The following is a 22,380-nucleotide window of genomic DNA, read 5'->3' as shown; positions in this document are numbered from 1 at the left end:
AAATTATATTTAAAAGTTAGTGTGCGTGCCTTCACTTTTTTTCTCAATTTATTAAACATCTACTTTACATATATTGTCCACAAAACCCTTAGGAGGAAGGCATCATGAATAACTTGATTTTACAGAACAATGACTCGTACCCATTTTCTCTAATTCTAAAGCCACACGCTTAAGCACTTAAGTTATGCTTGCTCAATTTGAAAAATATATCAAGATTATAGTGCAGGTTTTTGGCATTAAAAAAAAATGTCTGCCTAGGGAAAATCAACAAACAACAACAGCAGCAACAAAAAACTCTCTTCATGCTTTGTGTCCACAATTGTGTAAGTTGTGTGGGAGACAGAATTTCACTTCCCACTGCTGCTGTCTCCAAGCCCAAAGAGTTGCATACGATGCAGCCCTTTGTGATAAGCTCAACAAATGGGTGCCTCTACCTGGGATTTTGAGTCTAGCACAAAAATTCAAAGAAGGAAAGACAATTTAAAATTCATATCCATGTGTTTTCATTCATTCCATTCATCACTAGTCCAAGATGGGATACAGGAAGACCCCGAACTTAGTTCCCCCTGCTGCCTCACCATAGACATACCAAATCTACAGCTACATATGGAATAGTTCCCACTAAAAAAAGAAACAAAACTGAAACCAGCTGAACAGCTATTTCACAATAAGGAATAAAAGGGCTACACTGAGACTGATAGGAGACACAGAGATGCAGTTGGCCAAAAACCCCATCCCTGGTGGGATGACCCACAATGGTGGGGAGATATCACTGGTCCACAGCCCCGCCCTGAGAAGGGAGGTGTTTGTGCCCCACATTGGGCATCTCAACCCTTTGGACCTGCACCAGAGTGATGAGGGTCCCAAAACATCTGACCTTGGAGACCAATGGTGATTTTATCCGGGACCCAGGAGGTTGTGAGGATCTAAGATACTCCTTTTGAGGGCCTTATACACGAACTCATGTGTCCTGAGACCCATCACAAAGGCAGCAATTTGAGAACTGGGTGGATTATTTATGAAGAAAATTCATTTATTGATCTTAAAGCAGCTTTCAGAGGGGCAGAGATTCTCTTTGGGGGCACAGGCACTGTTGAGGGTGATTTTTGCACTCTTCCTCTATCTTACTAGGGCAAGTGGGAGCATACAGACATAGTCTTGCTAAAGCTATGGGCATGCCTTGTCCCCAGCACAGTTTCCCTGCCTTAGTAAAGTCATGGGTGTGCCAGGCTCTCAACACTCTCCTGCAGCCTTGCTAAAGCCGGTAGGTGAGCATAATAACCCAGGGGCCACCCCTTGATTGCCTGACCCTGGTGGCCAGAGGGGATTTCATTTCTTGTCCCCATGGGACTATAACAGTCAGAAAGTCAGTTATTGGCAGGCTACCACACCCAGGACACTGCACAGATATCAGACTGAAACATCCTCCAGCCTTCCTATAAATAGGCTCATCTTCTTGTTCTGTAGCTTCAACCTGAGAGATAGGCTTAAAGTTCGCCACATATCTAGGCTACAGAAGAGCTTTCAGGGAACATAGGCAGGAACACACCATCTTTGAGCCCTCCACTGGCCTCCACGCGACTCGATGGTACCTCCCAGAAAGGAACTTATACATTCATCTGAATCCCTAAATTTTGCAACTGTTGCCCAGAGGCTACCTCCAGATCTCCTGGTCTAGAGGTCAACAGGGTTTATAGTTGTAGTCCCACAGGATTCTATATATTTGCATACTTAAAAAGCTGCTGCCTGAGGATCTGGCTTCCAATCATTCTGAAACTAGGTGCTGACTGGAATCACTGTCCTAGGGACACTGACTAGTCTTGGCATATCCTCATCAATGGAGACCTATGAAGAATAAATCAAGCCACTTAGGCAATCATAGAAGTTTAAGAGATAACCAAAAGCTAGGGTAAGGTTGAATAGTAAGTTTCATTTCCTATATGAGGCCATTCCTTCATGACTGAGAGAGATAACTACTTTATTTAATACCTAGAAACAAACACAAAGAGTCATGCAAATTGAGAAAACAGAAGATGTTCCAAAACAAACAAACAAAAAGAAACAAGACAAAACCTCAGAAAAATACCTTAGTGAAGCAGAGATAAATAATCTATCTAATAAAGAGTTCAAAGTAATGGTCATAAATATCTTCTCCAAACCTAAGAGAACAGATGGATACAGTGAAAACTCAACAAAGACATAGAAAATATATAAAAGTATCAGACATCACAGAACTGAAGAATACAACATAATAACTAAATATGTAAAGTAACTATCTAGATATCTAAATAAAGTAGATATCTAGAAAAAGACCTAAAGGGAGAAATTGACAGCAATAATAGTAGGGGACTTTACCACCTCACTTACATCATGGATAGATATCCAGACAAAAAAAATCAATAAGGAAACACTGGCCTGAAATGACACATTAGACCAGATGGACTTAATAGTTATATATCAAATATCCATCCAAAGGCACCAAAATAAACATTCTTCTTAAATACCCCATGGAATGTTCTCCAAGATAGATCTCTTGTTGGCCACAAAACAAATCTCAATAATTTTTTTTTGAAGATTTTATTAATTTATTTGACAGAGAGACACAGCAAGAGAGGGCACACAAGCAGGAGGAGTAGAAGAGGGAGAAGCAGGCCTCCCACTAAGCAAGGAGCCCAATGCGGGGCTCGATCCCAGGATCCTGAAATCATGACCAGAGCTGAAGGCATATGCTTAACCACTGAGCCACCCAGGTGCCCCCAAATCTCAATAATATAAGAAGATTAAAATCATATCAAGAATACTCTCCAACCACAATCATATTAAACTAGAAATCAATTACAAGAAGAAAAATGGAAAAATCACAAATACAAAGAGATTAAACAATACACTACTGAAAAATCAATGGGCCAATGAAGAAATAAAAGGGGAAATAAAAAAATACCTTGAGACAAAATGAAAGTATAAATACAACAATCCAAAATGTATGGGAACAAAAAGCAGTTATAAGAGGAAACTTCAAAGCAGTCCTGTCTCAAGAAACAACAAAAAAATCCCAAATAAGCAATCTAAGTTTACACCTAAAGGAACTAAAAAAAGGACAAAGCCCAAATTTAGTAGAAGGAAGGAAATAATAAAGAGCAGATTAGAAAGAAGTGAAATAGGGACCAAAAAGAAAAAAGAAAAAATTCTTTGAAACTAAGAGTTGGGTTCTTGATAATTGAGAAATCTTTAGTTATAATCAAAACAAAAGAAGAAAGAAGGCTTAAATAAATAAAATCAGAAATGAAAGACAAGTTACAACTGATACCAAAAGGACTACAAGAGGCTATTATGAAAAATTATATACCAACAAATTGGACACTGTAGAAAAAATGGGCAAATTCCTAGATATATACAATCTTCCAAGACTAAATCAGGAAGAAATAGAAAATACTAATTTAGTTTAATTTAATTTAGTTTAATTACTAGTAAGGAAATTAAATCAATAATCAAAAACCTACCCAAAATGATTCAGGACCAGAGAATCTCACTGGTGAACTCTACCCAAACATTCAAAAAAGATCTAATACCTTTCCTTCTCAAACTCTTCCAAAACATTTGACAGCAGGGAATGTTTCCGAACTCATTTTACAAGGTCAGCATTCCCCTCATTCCAGTAGCAGATAAGCTTACAGAAAAGAAAATTACAGGCAATATCCCTAATGAATGAAGATACAAAAATCCTTAACAAAATATTAGCAGACCAAATTCAACAATCCATTACGAGGATAATATGCCATGATCAGGTGGGATTTATATTAGGGATGTAAGGATGGTTCAACATTCACAAATCAGTGTGATATACCACATTAACAAAATGAAGGATAAAAATCATATGATCACCTTAATAGATATAGAAAATGCATTTCACGAAATTCATCCTCCGCTTATGATAAAAACTCTCAACAAAGAGGGTAGAGAGGGAAAGTACCTCAATATAATAAAGGCCAAATATGACAAACCCCCTGCTAAGATCATACTCAACTAAGATTAGGAACAAAACAACAATGCCCACTCTCACCATTTTTATTCAACACAGTATTGAAAATCCTAACCACCACAATTAGGCAAGAGAAAGATCTAAAAGACATTCAAATTGGAAAGGAAGAAGTAAAACTGTCACTATTTGCAGATGACATGATATTATACACAGAAAACTCTAAAGATTCCACCAAAAACCTGCTAGAACTAATAAACAAAGTCAATAAAGTAGGAGAATACAAAGTCAAAATTTGCAATTAGTTGCATTTCTGTACACTGAAAATGAACTACCTGACAAAGAAATTAGGAAAACAATCCCATTCATAATTGCATTTTTTTAAAAAGTAGGAATAAGTTTAAACAAGGAGGTGAAAGAAATGTGTACTGAAAACTGTAAGACAGTGATGAAAAAAACTGAAGAAGACACAAATACATAGAAATATATTCTGTGCTCATGGATTGGAAGACTTAATATTGTTAAAATGCCCATACTACCCAAAGCAATTTTTATATTCAGTGCAACTCCTATCAAAATTCCAAAGGCATTTTTCACAGAACTAGAACAAATAATTCTAAAGTTTGTATGGAACCATGAAAGAACCCAAATAGCTAAAACAATTGTGAGAAAGAAGAGCAAAGCTGGAGGTGTCATGCTTCCTAATTTTAAACAATACTACAAAGCTACGGTAATCAAAACAGTATGGAATTTGCATAAAAAAGAGACATATAGATTAAAAAAAATAGAGGGCCTAGAAATAAACCCATGTGCATACAGCCAATTAATTCTATTTATTTATTTATTTATTTATTTATTTATTTATTTGTTTGTCAGAGACAGAGGGAGAGAGAGTGAGCGAGCACAGGCAGACAGAGAGGCAGGCAGAGTCAGAGGGAGAAGCAGGCTCCCCGCCGAGCAAGGAGCCCGATGTGGGACTCGATCCCAGGACGCTGGGATCATGACCTGAGCCGAAGGCAGCCGCTTAACCAACTGAGCCACCCAGGCGTCCCATGCCAGCCAATTAATTCTTGACAAAGGAGGCAAGAATATACAATGGAGAAAGAGCAGCTTCTTCAATAAACAGCGTTGGAAAACTGGACATTCACATACAAAAGAATGAAACTAGATCACTATCTTATAGCGTATACAAAAATCAACTCAAAATGCTTAAAGACTTGAATATAAGACTTGAAAACATAAAACTCCTAGAAGAAAACATAGGTGGTAAACTCCTTGACATTGGTCTTGGGGTTGAAATTTTTAATCTGACTCCAAAAGCAAAAGTAACAAAAGCAAAAGTAAATAAGTGGGACTAAATCTAACTAAAACTTCTGCACAAAAAAGGAAACAATCAACAAAATTAAAAATCAACCTACTGAATGAGAAAATACATTTATAATATCCAAAATATCCAGAGTTAAAATCCAATATGTATAAATACTCAAAGAACTCAATAGCCAAACATAAGCAATCTGATTTAAAAATGCGCAGAGGATCCAAATATGAATTTTTCCAAGGAAGACATATAGATGGGCAACAAGCACATGAAAAGATGTTCAACATCACAAATCATTAGGAACATGCAAGTCAAAACCATGATGAGATATCACCTCATATCCATCAGAGTGGCTAGTAGCAAAAAGAAAAGAAATAACGAGTCTTGGAGAGGATGGGGAGAGGAGAAAACTTGTATACTACTGGCGGGAATGCAAATTGCTGCAGCCACTATGGAAAACAGTGTGGAGGTACCTCAAAAAATTAAAAATAGAGCTACCATATGATCCATCTATTCTATGTCTTGGTATTTATCCATGCAAAATAATTTGGACTTATTATTTGAAATGATATATGCACTCCTGTGTTTATGCAGCATTATAATAGCCAAGATATGGAAATAACCTAAGTGCCCTATTGATCAATGAATGGTTAAGGAAGTTGTGCTATACACATACATACATATAGGAATACTACTCAGACATAAAAAAGAATGAAATCTTACCATTTGTGACAACATGGACGGACCTTGAAGATATTAGACTAAATGAAATGTCAGACAGAGAAAGACAAATTTCTTATGATTTTACTTATATAAAAAATCTAAGATATATAACTAATAAGCAAACAAGACAAAGTTCATAGATACAGAGAATGGACTGGTGGTTATCAGAAGGGAAAGGGGCTGAGATGGGTTGGTGAAATAGGTGAAGGGGGTCAACCATATGGTAATGGATGGTAACTAGACTTACTCTTGGTGATCACTTTGTAGTGCATACAAATATCAAATTACTATATTATATGCCAGAAACTAATATGTTATATGCCAATTTTACCACAATAAAAAAAATTCATTTCTAACTTTGGCAACATCCAGTACCTAGTTTTCAGTAATGAGATTGGGAACAGAATTAAGAATCTAAGATGTCACTATAGCACTATAATAAGTAGGTCATTCCATAATATGAGTGCATTATGTCTGTAGCTGCACTGTTTTCAGCCTAGTTCTGTACCTGGTTCTCCAAACTTGTCTTGCTTAATTTTAGTTAACTATAATTGTTCTCTGTGTCTTATATGCTTACAAGTTACCAGAGCTAAATGATGATCATCTGCTTACCTCTGCATCATATCACTTTGTCCCTCAGTTTTCACCTGCAGTGATTATAACATTATCAGTTGTAAATCCATGCTTTCCTTTTTTCCTTCAATTGTAATACCTCTGATATTTAGCTAAGCAGATGGCCACTCAACAAAAAACTACATTTCCCAAATCTCCTTGCAGCTAGGTTGGCTCATATAACAGAGTTCTGGCTTATGGGATGCGAGTGGAAATAACTGGTGCAACCTCTGTGTCATGATGGATGGATGGAAAGTAGGAAGGAAGGGAGGGAGAGAGAGAAAAGGAAGGAGAGAGGGGGAAAAAAAAGGAAGGAAGGAAGGAAGGAAGGAAGGAAGAGGAAGGAAGGGAAGGGAAGGGAAAGGAGAAAAGAAGGGAAGGAAGGAAGGAGGGAAGGAAAGAAGCATTCTCTCCACTTCAATTTCTCCTTTACTATTGACTTAGAAAGTTGATAGGATGGTGAGAGTCAAAGCAGCTACTTTAGACCATAAGATGGAAATCACAAGTTGAGAATGGCAGAGCAGAAGTGTAGAAGGAGTGTGGGTCCTGGATGGTGTGCCGCCTTTGGTCCTGGCCTGCTTTCTCTGGGACCATTACTTGACTTTGTGGCAAAGTCAAACTTGCATTCTAACTGTTATGGCCACCGGCCCTTTCAACAGCGTTACACAACTTCTTGCCAGTCATCCTCAACTTTGGGTTGTAGTGAAGGTTTCTCAGGAAAAAAGAAACATTGCTTCATGTGCCTCACACTTGAGTTTTTGACATTCAATCACTTTGTCAGCCAAATATAATAGCTACTCAGCAGTAAAAGTGAGAAGAAATGATAGGGGGAACTGCTTGGCCACTTTTGCCACAATGGCAGAAAGGGAACCCCCAGAGTTGCGTGAAGAGACAGCAAATTCTAATGAGCATGGAAAGGTCAGACCTTAGTTTAACATGCTGCTTGGAAAATGGTAGAAGGCCTTTCAGTAGTACTTAAATAATATTGTCATGCTGGTTTTCATTCTGAGGTTCATACCACACTACCTAAACAGAAGCACAAATAACATAAAACAGCTGTGTTGCGGTTTATGATACTCATATTTGTTATTGACAAAATTGCAGTTGAGGTTATTTTTTTATTAATCATACTGAACAAATGTTCCAAAAGCAATTCTTTCTTTTTCCAATTAAACATAATCTCTATTCCATAAATTAAAATTAAACAAGTCAAACACAATGCAGTTATGAAGAGCTCCCTTTCTTTTCTCAGGTTACAGTTGACCATTCCCATGTGCGTAAGATGAAAGGGTAGAGAAACAAGGTGGCTCTGCTAAACATTTTGGTATGTGAAGAAACCATTACAGCACTGATGATATGGGACTGCAATCACAGTCACATGTACATGAACTGGATGACTATAATAAAATACCGTGCATATCAGAGCCTTGATTTGACCCAAAGTGTTTCCTAATGGATGTCTTACTATGCATATATCTCTACATTCTTTGGGGTAAAAAGAAACACCTGAAATCTTTTCCAACCTATGGCTCATGTTCCATAGCTAGAGGGGGAAAAAAAAAAGCACAAAAGAATGAAAGAAAGAAACCCCATTTCTATTTCTGCTTTGCTACAAGAAAAGTTTAAAAGTTTAAAAGTAAAAGTTTATTGCTTCCAAGAAGTATAATCAAGTCATTAGTAATTACAAGCATTAAAATAGCTATCCCTATTAATTTTCTTTATCCACCTGAAATACTAGAAAAATTTTAAAGTGTAGTTGAAATTGTAAAAAAAAAAAAAAAAAAAAGGCCCACACATATGACATATCATAGAGTTATCTTCTTGAACCATATCAATTTCCTTCCATACATATTAGAAATCCAAGAGATTTGATAACTTCTTCCCTCTGTTCTGATACTTATCTGGACAGGTATGTATCTTTTAATAGCATGAAGATGACCTGCTAAGAGCTCAGCTGCCAAAGATGATTGCTTTAAAGTCCTTGTAATATCAGCCTAAGGCAGCCTAAGAGATGAGCAAAGGGATTAATCACAGACCTTTGAACACGGGTAAGCAAACCACAGCCAAATGGATAATGTTTCACAAAGAATGTGTAATCTTTGGATGCTGGGGCTTCTTCTACCACATACATTCCATAATGGCTCTAAATTCCATTACCTCTAAATATCCACTGAGCTCTAAGAGGAGTGAAATCCTGTCTATACAATGTCAAGACAGCTAACTGATTCAGTTTGTTTCAACAAGTATTTAAGAATAGTTCTATAGCGGCGCCTGGGTGGCTCAGTGGGTTAAAGCCTCTGCCTTCCGTTCAGGTCATGATCCCAGGATCCTGGGATTAAGCCCCGCATCGGACTCTCTGCTCAGCAGGGAGCCTGCTTCCCCCTCTCTCTCTGCCTGCCTCTCTGCCTACTTGTGATCTCTGTCTGTCAAATAAATAAATAAAATCTTCAAAACAAAAGAACAGTTCTATAGGCCAGCCAGTAAGGTAGATTGTAAAAATAGAGCAGTCACTAAATCATAATTCCTAAAGTCAGCATGCTTACAGTCTTATGATGGTTATAGACCTTGAAACAAATAATTTTAATGGTAAATAGCACAGTGGTGAGCACACAGACAAGTAGTAAAGGTGCCTGTGTTCAAATTCTAACTCCACCATGTATTTATGTTATTGAAATTCCCAGTGCCTCAGTTTTCTTGTCTGTAAAATGGGAATAATAATTTGTACCTTCCTTTAAGGGCTGTTTTGAGGATTAAATGAGAAAATATAGCTAAATCACTTAAAATGAACCCTGGTTAGGGGAAATACTCAGTAACTGTGAGCTAGGGTGATTTTCAAAAATTACAGCGTTCTTTAGAAACACAGAAGTGAGAATCTTTATCACACATGAATGTTAAAGGAACACTTGCGGGGAAAAGGATGCTAGGCACAAAAGAGGGAGGCTTCTGGAAGAGGAAAAAATAATGACCAAAGACATGGGAATGTGAAGCCACATGGTTAGAATCTCTCGGTATTTCCAATATGTAAATTTGGAGGAAGTTCCTCAAAAGTTCAATCTGACCACTTGCTGTTCTATATATGATAATCTGGATGAAAGATTTAGCATTTACCTGGGTATTCTGGCACCACAGAGAGAGCTGGAGTTGGGGCAAACCCAGATCCTACAGACTCATAAGCAATGGGAATCCTGTGAAGGATTTTGTAAGTTGAATGATCTGATTTGTCTTCTTAAAAGATCATACTTCTTCTGTGAAGACAATGGATTGGAGTGAAGTAAGAGTAGAATCAGAGGTACCACTCAGCAGGCTGTCATGGAGGTTTGAGTGAAAGAGGAACCTAACCTAAGGGTAGAGACTATAGAACTGGAATAAAGAGGGTGGATTAAATAACACTTTAGACGTAAAATCCTCAAGATGCAATATATGATTATCTGTGTGAAGGAAGGGAGAAGGAGGTATTGAAAATGAAACCCAGGTTTTATCTTTCCGAAATTTAGGATATGGCCGATTCCCATCTTCCAGAGGAAAAACAGATTTCAAGGCAAATATCATGCTTTGAACACTATAATCTGAGATGCCTATAGGACCATCCAAATGGAGATGCCAAGAGAACCTTTGGATAGTTACATGATGTTCTCAGGAGAGAAGTCTGGGAGAGTCTTAAATACACACATGATATGGGACATCTTTGAAGTGAAATGAAATTGTCTTGAGAGATAAGACAAGATCATCCTAGGATGCACCCACAAGGAGCATTTAAAGATTAGGAAGAGAAGGAGAAGTCTCCAAGCCAAAATGAGAAGTAGCTAAAGACAGAGAAGAAAGATTAAAAAAAAAAAAATGAAGGAATTTGTGTTTCACAGAAGTCAAAGAAAAACCATGTTTGCAAAAAGGAGTTGATAAAATAAAAAAACTAAAGAGAGTTCCTGGTAAGGTGGGAACTGAATATTGTCCTCTTAAGTCTTTAAGTCCCTGGTGGTCTTGATAAAAGCCAATCAATGAAATGGTGTGAGTGGAAGTGAATAGTGCTAAAATGAAAAGTGCCTGGAAGATGGGGAGGTCTGGCTATGAAGTAGAGGAGGATGATGGGGCAGCAGCTTGAAGGTCTCACGGGAGCCCAGGAAGACCTGGGTGGTTTATTTTTTTAAGATAAAAGGGACTATAGTATATTCAAATGCCTGAGATCCATGTATGGAAAATGCTAGATTTCTGAGCACAACATTCTCCATTTTTGAGGCATAGATCAACTACCTCTACTTCTCTAAGTAGATACTCTACTTAGATACTCTAAGTTAGGTGACATGACCACAGACAATAGTCTACAAATCTCTATTAAATCACTTATCATGCTATAATTATTGGTTTATTTTTTTGTTTCACACACTCAAATAGAATGCATTTAAGTGTCGGGGTTGCTTATCTACTATATGCCTGTCATGTTCAATTCACTAGTCCAATAAGAAGGCCTAGCCCACGAATAAAATCAGTTCCATTTACTTGTTAAATACAAATTTTAATTCTCCCTATTAAAAAAAATTTTAAAGTCTGGCTAGAGAGAAAGACTATCTGTGCTTTTTAAAAGGCTTAGATACGGTTTGCTTCCCTCCACACCTAGGTCTTTTAATAAACCCAGATAGTCAGGGCACCTGGGTGGCTGAGTGGGTTAAAGTCTCTGCCTTCTGCACGGGTCGTGATCCCGGGGTCCTGGAATTGAGCCCCACATCGAGCCCTGCATTGGGTTCTCTGCTCGGTGGGGAGCCTGCTTCCTCCTCTCTCTCTGCCTGCTTCTCTGACTACTTGTGATCTGTCTGCCAAAAAAAGAAATTCTTCTAAAAATAAATAAATAAAAATTAAGGAAAAAAAAAACACAGACAGCCTTTCTCTTTATCTGGAATTTTTTTCTTTTAAAGCACGAGACTCTTAACGTTAGAATAAACTGAGGGTTGATGGAGGGAGGTGGGCAGGGACTGGGCTAAATGGACGCTGGGCATTAAGAAGGGCACTTGTTATGATGAGCACTGGGTGTTAAATGTAAGTGATGGATCACTAAATTCTACTCCTGAATCCAATATTATACTATATGTTAGCCAACTAGAATTTAAATAAAAATTTGAAAAAATAAATAAAAGGCCTAGATAAAAAGATTTCTAACTTATGTTCGAACTTATTAAAATGTATTAGAACACATAAAGCTATATAGACCAAATTTCTTCTCTAACTTACCTGCAAGTACCATACTTTATGCAGTTTTGTATCCTCCACTGAATCCAGCAAGGCACTAAACATAAGCTAGGAGGTTCGATAAATATTTATTGACTGATATTTCATTTACCTGCATGAAATTTTATATATACAAAGCAAAAATATTGCTGCTGAACATTGTGGTAAAACAGTAATTTCTCTTCGGTGTTAGTAGAACAGCTTGTGTCACCCATCAATTTGACAAAAGAATGTGCACACAAAACTGCAGGCAAATGAATCATGGGGAATAAGACTATCCATTTGCCACATAAAATAGATATATTGGTCTCCCTACAATATGCAACCTTCTTTAGCTGTCAGGTGATTAAATTACCAGCTTAAATTCTAATTGCTTAAATTTGTTGTGTTGGAAACAAATAATAAAGTTAATCTACTCTCAGGAGCACTTCTGATGGGCAGAGAAGCTGTAGAGCAACATAAAATCAGGACCTTTCCTCCTAAGAAACATTTAGAAGGTGACCAATCTATTGCTCTCAATGACGAATCTATACAGGACATTTTCCTCCTTGCAAAGTACAGTTATTTTATTTTGTTGATGCTCCTACTGCCTCGGGCACAGATGTACTAACAGAACTAAAAAGTCAGGAAAACAGCTAGAACTCTGATGTTGTAATATTCAATCTTTCTTGACTAGAGAAATCTAGCAAAAGATGACATTTCCTTTCCCAATACATCAGACAAATGTCATCAAATGTACATTTCTGCGACAGAGGTCAGTGATTCTCTATACCTGTGTTTTCAGAGGTGAAATAATAGTTCTTGGAAGGAAAAGAAAAAAGGAATGGGGGTACATTTCTAATAAAAACCCAAGACAATGCTTGGTTAAAAGCATGGGCCCTATCATTAAAAGAATGATACTTTTAGGTTTAAGGTAAAGGAAAACCCTTCTCTCAGTCATTCTGGCACAACTGCAGACCCAAAAGAAGTTGAAAATTGCACCCTTATTTCAAGCTATAAAATAAGATACCATGTTGGATTAGGGCTTTTAAAGTCTATGTGACTTCTGAGAAATATGGCTACATGAGCTCATAAGTCTAGCTTTCCTTCCAAAATCTCACTAAGGTGACCAATAGAATACTCACATTGGAAACATTGCCTTAGCACTGGACACTAGAAGAGATCTCCATTACTCCATACCCAAAATAAAAAAGGGTAGAAGGCTCCCATGGGAAGCAAAATATTAGACAACAAATAAGAAGATATTTCAACCAATTTTTATTAACTAAAGGACACTTTCAGACCACGGTATATTTCTTCTTTCTTGCCTTTGCAGTCTAATAGCACAGGACCATACAGCCAACACTGGAAGGCTCCATGGTTTGCTTGTAGCAAAGGTAGAACTGAAGCAGGCCTGGAATTACACACATGGGATATCTAATACATGTCACAGAAACATAGCTCCACGCCATAATACCTCACAGCCTCAGCTCTCTCCCTCCCTGGTCCTCTCATACTGGTAATTTATATTTTTGTGGATTTGGTTGTTTGCTTCTTCCCTACTTCCTTCTATCTAGACTCATAGGGCCTCCATGTAACACTTGGGAAGATCAGGAAGCATACCAATTTCTAACAAAACCCACTCAACTCCTACAAAGGCTGGCAAGCATAGCCAACCTTCTGGAAGTAAAAGAAAACTGAAAAATCATGAAACCTAAAAAATTTTGGAGTATAATTAAAGGGAAGCACTTAGAAAAATTACACTTATCCACTGATTCAACAGGTACGCTTTTGGGGACACTTATCATGGTGAAGGCACTATATTAGGTTAAAAGGAGAAAACGAAACAACCCTGACACTTCCTTCTTTTGTGAAAGAAACTGGTTGCCTCAGATACTGATTTACTGCCAGAATCAAATAAACTTTAGAAAAGGACTAATCCATGTGCCAGCAAGATTCAAGGGACCAGTGAGTTGACAGTACAATTAAGAGGGATAAATCAAAGATTAACAATTAGTTAGAAATGAAAACATAATCACTAAGTTAAATCCACTACGGAGACTGTTAGACCGATCAGTAAACTCTAAGATTACTTGGAGAAATTTAGCTAGACTCCCATGGAAGCCCTAAAAATTTTAACTATGAGAGAAAACAGAAAAATGAGAGAAAGAAATAGATGCTTCAATCTATGATCAATAGGGAAGGAAGGAACGGAGAAAAGAAGGAAAGAAAGAATCAAAGCAAGTAATAAAGGAACAATTTGCTGAAGAAAGTCCTTACTTCTTTGTGAAATTGACAAGCTATTTACAATATTTATATGAAAATTCTAAGGACCTAAAACACCCCTCTGCCCTTCCACCTGCTTGTGCTCCCTCTCTCTATCAAATAAATAAATATTTAAATATATATATAAAATAAAATAAAATCATACGTAGTATAATTTTCAAATTATATAAATAAAGAAGATGGCCCCAAATGAAATAAAATCAAGTTGCATAGTTTTCTTTCAATAGCATTTAATCATAGAGTACTATATACTACAGTATTCTTTTTTTTTCCCTAAAGATTTAATTATTTGAGAGAGAGAGTGTGCATACACATGGGGGAGGGGCAGAGGGAGAGAGTGAGAGAGAATCTCAAGCCAACTCTTGCTGAGCACAGAGCCCAAAATGGGGCTCTATCCCACCATCCTGAGATCATGAACTGAGCTAAAATCAGGAGTCTGACACTTATCCAACTGAACCACCCAGGTGTCCCAACACAGTTTTCTTTTGTTTGTTTTTAAAATTTATTTATTTATTTGAGAGGGGAGGACCAGAGGGAGAGGAAGAGAGAATCCCAAGCAGACTCTGCACTGAATGCAGAGCCTGCCACCGGGTTCAATCCTGAGATCACGACTGGAGCGGAAACCAAAAGTCAGACACTCAGCTGACTGTGCCACCCAAGCACCCCAAACACAGCTTTTTTTCAATAACACTTAATCATAGAACACTATGTAATAACATCTTTACCATTATAAATTAAAAGGTAATGGTGCCAGAATTCAATATCTGGCAAAGTTATTAATGTGTGAAGCCAACAAAAAAGATAACTTCATATGTGGAAAGACTCAGAAAATATAGCAGCCAATCAAATATCCTTCCAGAAAAAAAAATCTACTTTAAGTGAATGCAAAACAATGGCATGGGAATGGGAGATTAAGGATTAACTATGAGAAAATTATTAAAAGAATCAATTAGCTAATATTAAAATTAGAGTGCTATACCTAAATACCAGTAGTTATATTAGACACACAAATCTGATCACCAAACACAAAGTTTTAGAGTAACAGGAAGGGCACCTGGGTGGCTCAGTGGGTTAAAGCCTCTGCCTTCAGCTCAGGTCATGATCTTAGGGTCCTGGGATGGAGCCCCACATCGGGCTCTCTGCTCAGCAGGGAGCCTGCCCCCGCCACTGCCTACTGTGATCTCTGTCTGTCAAATAAATAAATAAAATCTTTAAAAAAAAAAAGTAAAATAACAGGAATAAATTAATAAGTAAAAAGTAATAGGGCTAATTCAAAAGGAAGGAAAGAAAACAAGAGTTTAGGTTTATAACACCAATTTAAATTGACAATGGTTGGGAAGAAAGACATAAAAGCAGCAATCCCTGTATTTCCAGGTAAATTGCTTACAATTTTAAGATGAGCAGCAGTTGTACGAAAGTCTGTGTCTTCTAAATGACAGACTGATTCCAAATCATTGTAGAAAATAAGTTAAAACAGATCATACAAGCAAAAAAAGTTTTTTAAAGGCAAGAAACACAGACACATGTAGAGGAGATATGACAAAGAAGGTAAATAACTCACAGCCCCTTACTGGAAGAAATTCCATGAAGGACTGAACAGCTGGTGCTTAAAAGAAATGTGAGAGGCAGCTCTTACTGCAGAGCAGAAACAAAAAGCCGTACTAATTTCCTATTTAGCCCTTCCATGTAATGTACACCAGCTTCTTCCACTGTAAAGTATAGCCGGTCATGGCTCTCACAAGGCTGACCCTTGAATGTTGTGAATTTGACAATTTCAATTTCAATCTCAATCTCAGTATCTTTTTCCTGCCTTTACTCCTCCCAAACACTCCACTTGTATCTCATTCCCAGAGGACCTTGCCTTCTCTTGGTTGTAGATTATGGTATAGAGGAAAGAGAATGGGTTCTGGGATTCAGGGTAATCAGAATGTCGGTCCGGTCTCCATCATTTTCTAACTTATCTTAACATGTATACAATTCTTTCCAAGTCCAATTTTCTCCTTCATAAAATTAAGGTAATATACCCCTCCAAAAGGTGTTGTGAGAATTGAATGAGTGCTATCTCAGTATCATTTCTCAAATGTGGTGGTTAATGAGAAAAATGTATTAAGCGGACACTGGCCCACGGGGAAGATGACAGAGTAGGAGAACACTAAGTTTGCCCCAGCCTATGGATACAACAAGATAACACTCACATAAGCATAAAAACTCAGCAGGGAGCCTGCTTCTCTTCTGCCTGCTGCTCCCTCGGCTTATGCCTGTTCTCTCTCTCTCTCACTGGAAAATAAACTAATAAAATCTTGGGGGCAAAAAAAAAAAAAAAAAAAAAAAGAGAGACTGGCAGAACACACTCCACAACTAAAGGCAGAGAAGAGGCCACATTAAAGAAGGTAGGAAAGGTGAATATGCCGAGTTGGAAAAGGACTGGAGCTGTCTGTGGTGGGAAGGGAGCCAGTGGTGCAGAAGGGTGAAAAACAGACTTTCACACCAAGGAGCCCACAGACCAGGGAGGATGAATGCCCGTAATATTTGCCTTTGAAAGCAAGAGAGGCTGAATTTCATGAGTTCTTACAACCAGCAGGACATAAAGCCTGGAATTTTAAAAATCAGTAGGTTCAGCTCTGGTAGAGCCTGCAGGGCATTAAGAAGCAGAATTTCCAAACTTAAAGAGAAAGCATGACAAACGGCCCTTGTAGATAGAGCACAGAACCAGCAGTTTCAAAAACATGGGGTGGGGGGAGGTGCAGATGGTAGGAAGAATGATTTGCTTATCTCAGAGCATAGCCAGGAGAGACAGGAATCCTGGGGAGACTACTCCAGGAGCAAAGCAGCTAGCAGGCTCCATTTCCCTCACCAGCCCCCACCATAAACAATGGCCACTTGCAGGAACTAGCACTGACACTTGCTACTTAACTTGCTTACATAAATCACCCCCCTCCACACCCCCTTAAGCAGATCCGTTCTTCCCACTCACACTCACCTTAGTCCCCACACGGCGGGGCCCCTCCCCCGGAAGACCGGCACAAACCCTGTCAATACCACATCTGCCAACCCACTCATTTTGCAGGACCTCAGTTCCCATGGCAGAAGGTAAGTCTCACTTCATAAGCAGGTCACTGAACACTTTGTTAAAACACACCCCAACCCTTCTGGGGACCAAATACTTCCCACACTAGGCAGAGAGAGTCTCTGAAGACATTTGGACTGAAGGAAAAAGAGGTCAGGACTCAACAGCAAAGCACATGCAATACACATAGGAGATACTTCCAGAATTCCAGGTCCCGAAGAACAGGGGACATCACACTGCAGGGCACTACAGGACCTCTTCTTCATAAGGCTACTTTCATTAAGAGCAAGAGAAGTAGCTGACTTTCCTAACATGGAGAAACAGACACAGAGAGACTAAATGAGAAGACAGAGAAATATGTCCCAAATGAAAGAATGGGACTAAAACACAGCAAGAGACCTAAGTGAAATGGATATAAGTAATATGCCTGATAGAGAATTTAAAGTAATGATCATAAAGATACTCACTGGATTTGGGAAAAGTATGTGTGTAGAAGTTGAGATACATAGTAATCTGCGGGGCAAAATCGGAATTAGTTCATTAAATTACAGACCTTAGAAGTTTTCTTGCTAAGGCTTCCATGTAACGCTCCCTAAGTATATTCTCCTGCCCTTAAGGTATTATTAGTAACTTCATTATCTTCTCTGGGAATGAGTTCTTTCCCAAAAGCATCTAAACTCGTGCAGTGGAAGCAAGGGTTCCAGATAAAGGCTTAACCTGGACTTTTCCCCCCTGTTTAGTAATGAAGCTTCAGAAATTCCTTATAACTGTAGAGAAACACATAAGATATCCTCCCAATAAGGAGAGAAAAAAATAAGTCTTTGTGTGGTTTCTAACGTCTATAATTTTTCTGATAAGTAGATCAATTGTTAGAGAAAAGAAACAGGATGAGCACTGATTATGAGTAAGGCTTGATCAGGAGTGGCATGATGACAGCCAGGGAGGAAGACAGGTAAAAGCAAAGAGGGTGGTCCTCTGGGTCTGAGAGGCAAAAGATGACCTGAGCCCAGTCTGGGATCACTCTAGGGTAGGCCATGAACAATGGGAAGGACTGCCATGAACAAGATACTCCTACAGTGACCCCAGCTGAGGCCAGCGTAGAGGGCCCATCCCTGCATTCTAGTTTGGAAAAAGCACCTGCTCCTCACAGTGATTCTCCGGTCACTGCTTCCAGCATGCCCCATAATCACTGTTTGGCCCTGAGAATATGCGGGTCCACAGCTACACTCCTGGACACCTAATGGAAGAAGGGAGACACACATCAGAGCTACTGCTTCACCTGCCAGATGGTAAGACTATCCAGAACCTTAGGGCCAGACTCAGGACACTGGTGTACTCTAAACCAAGGGCAGAGAGGAGTGAAAACCATGACTATACTCTTATAAGTGGACAGTGGAGAGTACTCTTCCTCCTCCCCATCCCCTTATGTAAAGTCCTCTAAGCCATTCAGGGCAACCCTGAATTCTCTGATGAATACAGCTTACACTCAATCTGGTCTCCCTACCTCATATTCAATCCTTCTTCCGGTTGACAGGCTTTAAAATACTTGATGCTCCCTATCATGCTCCCTCTGTCTTCTTTCCTCTGGGCTAAGTTTCCCTTGATCCTTCAATTAAATAATAAGTATGCCTGAATGGACCCATTTGAAGAAAATTCCCAACAGTCTCATTGAAGCAGGGAACCCCATCTGTAACCATCAGTGTAAACATTAAATAGGGAAATCCCTTTGATACTGTCTACAAGACAGCCATCAACACAGTGTGCTCTCTTAAACAAAGTCATCAGCATTGGAGTGATGAGGAATACATAAATTAAAAAGCGGCACCCAGGTGAAAAAAAAAAGTTTGTTTGTTTTGTAAGTAAACTGTCTGGAATTGTTCACAGTGATATGCTAGACACTGGTCTCAGTGTCCGTGAAATTGTAAGCTCTTTGAGGACAGAGCCAGGATTTTCTATTACTTTGCAGTCACTTTCTTATCACTTTTCTTTCCTTCCAACTTTCTAATTTCTTCTCACTTTCCTACCTTGCTCAGACATGGACACACAGTTTGCACTTGGTATATTCTTAACAAGATGTTTGTGGATTGACTATATGATTGGTCTTTATTCCATCATCTTTAAAACCCATAGGATAGAAGTGTCTACCAAAGCCTGCACTGGGGTATACAGTTTGTACTAGGAAACTTGACACGCTGAATGGTGGAACTCTGACAGGGAATAAATTCATTTCTCTGCATAACAAACCAATTCGCTTACTTCCACACAGCCCTCATGATAACTACACCAATTATTTGATGGACACTGGAACTACAGACCTGAAAATGTGAAGAAACTTTAACTGAAGTGTCTTTGAATCCTGCTTTCCAAAAGGATCTATATGATCAATGAGATAACACTTGTAGAGAAATCTGACAAGAGCAACTAAGGAAGAAACAATTAGAATAAATTCAAATGTAGTTACTGATTGTAAAACTAATTTAACCATTAGCATCATTATTTATTGAAGAGATATTTATTTAATACCTGCTGTGTGCCACAGTACTAGCCTGAAACCCTGAATAAGATTACTCAACTATTGCTAATTATTGCTAATTATAATTAGACTATTGGTACAATAATTCTACATTAGAAAAATAAACTCAAAATCTCAGTTACAACAGCAAATAGTATTTTTCTTGCTTACAGCTCTACATATTACCAAGGGTTCAGCTTGGTTTGAATCTAGATTGTGTTGCATTCTGGTTCACACCATGAGATTTCTTTCTGAGACCAGAAGCTACTCATAATACAATCTTCACACATAGGACTGTAAGAGGGGCAAGCTGAAACATATCACGTTTCTCAAGACCACTTTCTGTTGGCCAAAGAAAGGCATATAGCCAAATACAATATCAGTGCAATAAGGAAATCAAATCTGCCTACTCTAGAGGGAGGAACTAAAAGCTCACATGGTAAAAAGACATGGCTATGTAATTCCTTGGCAAGGAGGAAGGGAAGAATTAGGAAAAATAATCCAACCTACTATAAAGGTATGACTTATGTTCATGAGTTCAAGTGAGAGGAAAAAAATAAATAAACCAAAAATTTATAGGAATTCATTAAACAGAGTTACATATACTGAATATATTTTAAGGTCATATTTGCTGCTATTGGAAGAACAAGGAGCAAGAATGAAAGCAGACCAGTTAGAAAGCTGTAACAATTGTCTAAAAAAGATGGTGCCCTGGGCTGCGGTATTGACAGAGACGACCAAGAGCAATAGATAGAGTTAAGGTATATTTTGGCAGACGTGGTCACTATTAGATACTGTAGGTGGGGAAGAAGCATGTTTGAAGAATGTCACTTCAGTTTCTGGTTTGGATAATAAGGGAAATGGTGATAAAATGGGGAAACGTGAAGGGAAGAGTGTCACAGACTTTGTGACTAATTCCCTAATTCATTCCTTCAAATTGATTATTCTAAGCCAGTTGTCCTAAACAGGACAAGCTCCTCCTGTTGTGGGCTCTCAGGAAATGTCAGGTGGGGAACTTTTGGGTTTTCCTAGTGACCGAAAAGTATTTCTCATTCAAGGTCTTATAATGGGAGAATATTATAAAACTTTGTTTTATAATGTTTTATAATGAAAAACTTTGTTTTTCAAAACTTTGTAAAGTTTTGAAATATCTTCCCTGGTCTTCCCTGAAGCACCAATAAACCCCTGTTGAGAAATCCTGGCCTATGACTATGATGATATTCTCATTCTGATCACCAGTGACTGGGTCAGGAACAGATGCATCACTCTGCCCTGACTAGTAGGACAAATATTCCAGAGAATTTCCATGAAAGATTTCCCCAGTCATAAGACAGAGAAATGAAAAGAATCAGTCCCCTTTCCCCCAAACACTGTTTGGATGTGATGCCTGGACTGTCTGCAGCAGACATGGCAGAGGCCAATTGGAGGACAGCCAAGGAGGATGAAAGAACAAAATAAGGGAGAAAAAAGGGAACCTCTCATTATCACTGAGCGGCTGAACCAAACAATCCTGATTCCTCCCTCATCCCCAAACTGGATATTGGGTGATACATCCCCTTATAGTTTAAGTCAGCTTGAAATGATTTTTTTATTACTTGAGTAATAATGCATCCTAAATAACAGAAGGAGAAAATAGGTTTAGGAGACCAAAAAAAAAAAAAGTCCCATTTTGGGTAAGAGCTAGATATTTGAGTCTAGACCACTTAACATGTGGCTTTGGAGTACATACGCAAGACTGGACCTACTCTGGGAATCTATACTGGGAGCCTGGAAGTAATGACTATATATATTGTGGAAAGTGCAATGAATAAGACCTTCACAGTCTGCACCATGGAAGATAGCATACTAAAATCACTGAGCACTTTGATGAATTATTCTGGCCTTTTCCGAGCGTGTAGGTGATACAACTCCTCATCTCAAAGTCATGAAGCATATACTTATTTATGATATCTTCTGGTTGTTTCATGGATACTCAGTCCTTTCTCCCTAACTAAATTATAATCCCCTAGAATTATTTCTTTCATATCTACCATAGCATTAAATAAAATGCAAAGACCTCAAGCAGGTACTAACGTGTGTTCACTGAATTATAATTATTCAAAAACACATTTCATTTTTATAATTGTTGATTAAAGAACAATTTTGTGGACTATATTATATGTCTTAACCCAAAGCCCACAAACTGGAAACCCACAGATATGTATTTGGGTGGCATAATGTTTCAAAAATCTTTAAATATGTGGTTGCCAATATTTAAAAATTGGGAGATTTCACACTAAAACCTGGACTTCTAGCTTCACTTGAAGATATTATTGTACCAGTCCATTTTCCCACCTATCAACAAGCTAGAGCTGAGAAGAGGTCATTGCCCTCTATTCTCCAGGCGCTATAGCCAGCTTCACTGGCATTTTGAGTGAGTGCCCCTTAATCTCTTTGGGATTCTCTACAATCAGTGGGTGAGCCAAGTGACCTGATGTCAACATTATGTGATCCCGAAGTCTTGTCATTTACAATGATACAGCAAATTAGTGAAATTGCAGATTGTTTTTCCTTTCCTGTCCACCCCTCCTCAGTATTTACCCATCATAATGGCTGACCCACATTTCAGTTGACGTGTACTGTCTGGTGAAAAAAGAATAGTCGAAGTTGTTCTATTCAGCCTCCCTGTGGTCTGGTTAAAGATAAACCTA

At 38.3% G+C, this 22,380-nt stretch overlaps 1 long non-coding RNA gene across 1 annotated transcript in view; it reads right to left on the bottom strand.

The window, feature by feature from the left end:
- Window positions 1-13,141: 13,141 nt before the first annotated feature.
- Window positions 13,142-22,380, bottom strand: part of LOC125107792 (uncharacterized) — a 113,527-nt gene continuing 104,288 nt past the window's right edge. Inside the window, exon 11 of the long non-coding RNA XR_007129656.1 lies at window positions 13,142-13,239. This is a non-coding gene — a long non-coding RNA (uncharacterized LOC125107792). The remainder of the gene's footprint in view (window positions 13,240-22,380) is intronic.

The sequence above is a fragment of the Lutra lutra genome, chromosome 8 (assembly GCF_902655055.1).
Source record: "Lutra lutra chromosome 8, mLutLut1.2, whole genome shotgun sequence".
In the NCBI taxonomy this organism is placed as follows: domain Eukaryota; kingdom Metazoa; phylum Chordata; class Mammalia; order Carnivora; family Mustelidae; genus Lutra; species Lutra lutra.
This window is presented reverse-complemented; position numbering and strand designations above follow the sequence as displayed.